At 38.3% G+C, this 4143-nt stretch overlaps 1 protein-coding gene and 1 non-coding gene across 5 annotated transcripts in view; one reads left to right on the top strand and one right to left on the bottom strand.

Annotated features, from left to right (window-relative positions):
- Nexn (nexilin F-actin binding protein) overlaps positions 1-4143 on the bottom strand; it is a 48957-nt gene that overhangs the window by 30739 nt on the left and 14075 nt on the right. The gene's annotated exons all lie outside the window — the stretch shown is intronic.
- Positions 1534-1666, top strand: LOC125620030. Its single transcript, XR_007351611.1, has one exon. It is a non-coding gene; the product is annotated as a small nucleolar RNA SNORA42/SNORA80 family (small nucleolar RNA).

Raw genomic sequence — 4143 nt, 5'->3', positions numbered from 1 at the left:
GGTTTTTTTTTTTTTTTTTTTTTTTTTTTGGTACCAAGGATTGAACTCAGGGGCACTTGCCACTGGGCCACATCCCCAGTCCTATTTTGTGTTTTATTTAGAGACAGGGTCTCACTGAGTTGCTTAGCACCTCACTTTTGCTGAGGCTGGCTTTGAACTTGCAATCCTCCTGCCTCAGCCTCCCAAGCCGTTGGGATTATAGATATGTGCTATCACACCCACCTTCTTCTAGGGGTTTTATAGTTCTGTGTTTTACATCTATTTTGAGTTAAGTTTTGTGAAGGGTATAAGGTCTGTGGCCAGATTATTATTATTATTTTTTTTTGCATGTGGATATCCAGTTGTTCCAGCACCATTTATGGAAAAGACAGTCTTTTCTCCTCTGTATTGATTTTTCTCCTTTGTCAAAGATAAGTCAAATATATTTATGTGGGTCTATTTCTGAAAATTTTATTCTGTCCAAAGATCTATTTGTATATTGTTTCATCAATGCCATACTGTCTTGGTTACTGTGGCTTTATAGTTCAACATTTCCCCCTTACCTGCAGTTTCACCTTCCACAGTTTCAGTTATCCATAGTCAACCACCATCTGAACATATTAAATGGAAAATTCCAGAAATAAATAACTTATAAGTTTTAAATTATATGTCATTCTGAGTAGCATGATGAAATCTTGTGCTGTCCTACTGCATTCTGCTCAAGATATGAATCATTCTTTTGTCCAGCATATCCACAGTATATATACATTACACTACCATTTGTTAGTCACTCAGTAGCTGTCTGGATTATCACATCGACTATTGCAGTATCTCAGTGCTTGTGTTCAAGTAACCCTTGTGTAGTAGCTCAATGCTGCATCACAATGCCTACATTATTCACCTCATTTCATCTCACCATGTAGGCATCATATCTCACATCATCACAAGAAGGGAAATAGAGAACAATAAGCGAATTTGAAAGAGACCCAATTCACATAACTTTTTTTATAGTATATTATTATCATCATTCAGTTTATTATTTGTTATCATTGTTAGCCTCTTATAGTGTCTAACATAAATTAAGCTATATCACAGATATATATGTAAAGGAAAAACCATACTGTGTATAAGGTTCAGTACTACCTGTGGTCTCAGAGATCTGCTGGGGTCTTGGAGCATATCCCTTGCAGATAAGAAGAGACTACTGTATATCTTTAAGTCCAGTGATATCAGTCCTATAGCTTTGTTGTTCTCCTTAAAGACTATGTTAGAGCTGGATGCTGTCATACATGCCTATAATCTGAAGGATTTGGGAGGTGGAGGCAGGAGGATTGCAAGTTCAAGGCCAACCTCAGCAAATTAGTGAGACCCTGTCTCAAAAAAAAAAAAATCTAAAAAAGGACAGAGCATGTGGCTTAGTGGCAAAGTGTCCTTGGGTTCAATCCCAGTATCACACACACACACACACACACACACAAAAAAAAAAAAATTGTGTTGATTATTTTGGATCTTTCCCCTCTCTACATAAACTATAGAATCAGTTGCTCAATGTCCACAAAATATCTTGCTAGGAGGCCCATCCCCCTGGGCCTCTTATAGTGTCCTATGCTAGAGCCAACTGTGACCCCGAACCATTGCCTGGCCTCTGTGTCATTAGGCTGCTGGAACTGAAGTGTGTTGCACAGCAGAGAAAAAAAATAACTGCTAGGATTTTTATTGAGATTGCATTGAATCTGTAGACAGATTTGTACTTTTCAATATGCAGGTCTTCCATATCTTTCTGCCAAATTTCTCCATAAACTAATATTGGTCGATGCTACTTGTATTAGTCCATTTTTAATCACTGTGACAAAATACCTGAAGCTGGGTATAAAAAAAGGAACTTATTTAGCTTATAGTTGTGGAGGCTGAAAGTCCAAGATCTGGTGGCCCCACTGGTTCTGTCTCTGGTGAGGTCCTAATAGTAGATGGTATCATGGCAGAAGCACGTGTAAGAGTGAGAGATAACATCACAAGACAGGAAGCCAGTGAGCAATTCAAGGATCAGGTTTAGGCTTTTAAATAACCTACTCTGCCAAAAATAACTCAGGGTCCCATGAGAACTACTAATCCTTTTTTTTAGGGCATACTCCCAGTGACCTAAGGACCTCCCAATTGCCCCAAATACATCACCTCTACCACATCACTGAGGACCAAGCCTCTAACACAAGAACATTGGGTTGACAAACCACATTCAAACCACTGCACTACAATAAATGCTTTTTGAAAAATTTCAATGGTGATTGATTGTTGCTAATATATAGAACTACAATTTTTGTATTGTGATATTATATACTGAAACCCTACTAAAGTAGTTCACTTATTTCTGTTTGTTTTTTTTTAAGATTCCATCAGATTTTCTACATACACAGATAATCACATCACTTGTGAGCACAGTTCATCTTTTTCCCCTGGCTTTCTGTCCCCTACTAGTCTTTCTACATATCACTTCATAATGCTTTCTCTTCTAGACAGACACTATCATTCAGAACTCTCCCAAAAGTGTCTCCCTCTCTTAGATCAGTCAACTAGGGACTGTACCTTGAACATAATAGATGTCAAAAATGTTGCTCGGTGTGGTGACACAAGCCTGGAATCCCAGTGCCTGAGGCTGCTGAGGCAGGAGAATATTGAGTTCCAAGCCAGCCTCAGAAAAAGCGATGCACTAAGCAATTCAGGGAGACCCTGTCTCTAAATAAAATACAAAATAGGGCTGGGGTTGTGGCTCAGGGGTTGAGTCCTTTGAGTTCAATCTCCAGCATCCCCTCTCCAAAAAAAAAAAAACAAAAAACAATGTAAATGATCATAATTATATTGGTAAAATGTATATTATGAAAAAAAATCAAAATAAATGGCATATGCAGTTTCAATCATTGTCATGAATTTTCACCAACTCTCTCTTTAGTATCTAAAAGACTTCTATCTGTACTTAGGTTTTTAGGTTTATCTCGTGTGTGTGTGTGTGTGTGTGTGTGTGTATATATTTTTTTGGTGCTGGGAATTGAACCCTTTGTCTAGCTAGACAAGCCTCTACCACTGAGCTAAATCCCCAGTCCTAGTATATACATTTTAAAAAATTATAATATTCAACATCTTAGATGTATCAGCCAAATCTACTTTCTTTACCTTTTTATTATGGAAATTTTCAGACATGCAAAATTAAAGAGACTACTCTAATAAACACCCATATATCCATCACCAAGCTTCAACAATAATCAGCTTTCTCCACTGTCTTAAGCAATACAAAATGTTTCATTTGTTTTATGCAACACTTATTTCAGCGCAATATATCTTTAAAGATGCCTTAAATCATACTTTATATCCAGCTGTTCCTACCACATCCTAGGCTATAATATGAGGTACATCCTCCTATCCATTCAGAATTATGTCCCCACCAGTGCCTTCCATTTTCTCTTGAAATGACTTTAGTGTAACCATTTACTTAAAGTTGAAGCCAGGTGCAGTGGCATTTGCCTGTAATTCCAGCAGCTCAGGAGACTGACACAGGAGGTGAAGTTATAGGTATGCCTCAGTAACTTAGCAAGACCCTTAGTGAGACTCTGTCTAAAAAATTTTAAAAAGGGTTGGGGATGTAGCTCAGTAGTAAATTGCAGCTAGGTGAAATCCCCATACCCACTCAGTACTTACCCAGATGACAAGTTATTATCTGATGAAGTCATTAATAAAGTAGTGAAAACTTACACATATAAGTAAAATGTAAGGATCTAAAATACATTTTTAAAAAGATTAGAAGGAATGCAAGTTCAAAGGCATCCTCAGCAACTTGGTGAGGCTCTAAGCAGCTCAGCAAGACACTGTCTCTAAATAAAATACAAAAAAAGAGTCAGGTGCTGGGAGCCATTAGCCAAGTAGGTATGACAATTTCCTTGCCAGCGTACCCCATGTTGCAGTGACATTGAATGTAGGTGACCTTGCTCAAGGACCAAGGCGGATTAGGGTGTTCCCGGTTTAAGATAATCGTGTTTAGGGCGTTCCCAGTTTAGGTTCCAGGTTTAAGGTTTAAGATTATTCCTGCTGGGAATAGGGCGTATCCTGCTGCCTGAGTTCCCCTTGAGTTCTCACGGGATTCAGAGTATATTTTGGGAGACAGAAGCCCAGTGGAGG

This window comes from Marmota marmota, unplaced genomic scaffold, assembly GCF_001458135.2.
Source record: "Marmota marmota marmota unplaced genomic scaffold, marMar, whole genome shotgun sequence".
Classification (NCBI taxonomy): Eukaryota; Metazoa; Chordata; class Mammalia; order Rodentia; family Sciuridae; genus Marmota; species Marmota marmota.
This window is presented reverse-complemented; position numbering and strand designations above follow the sequence as displayed.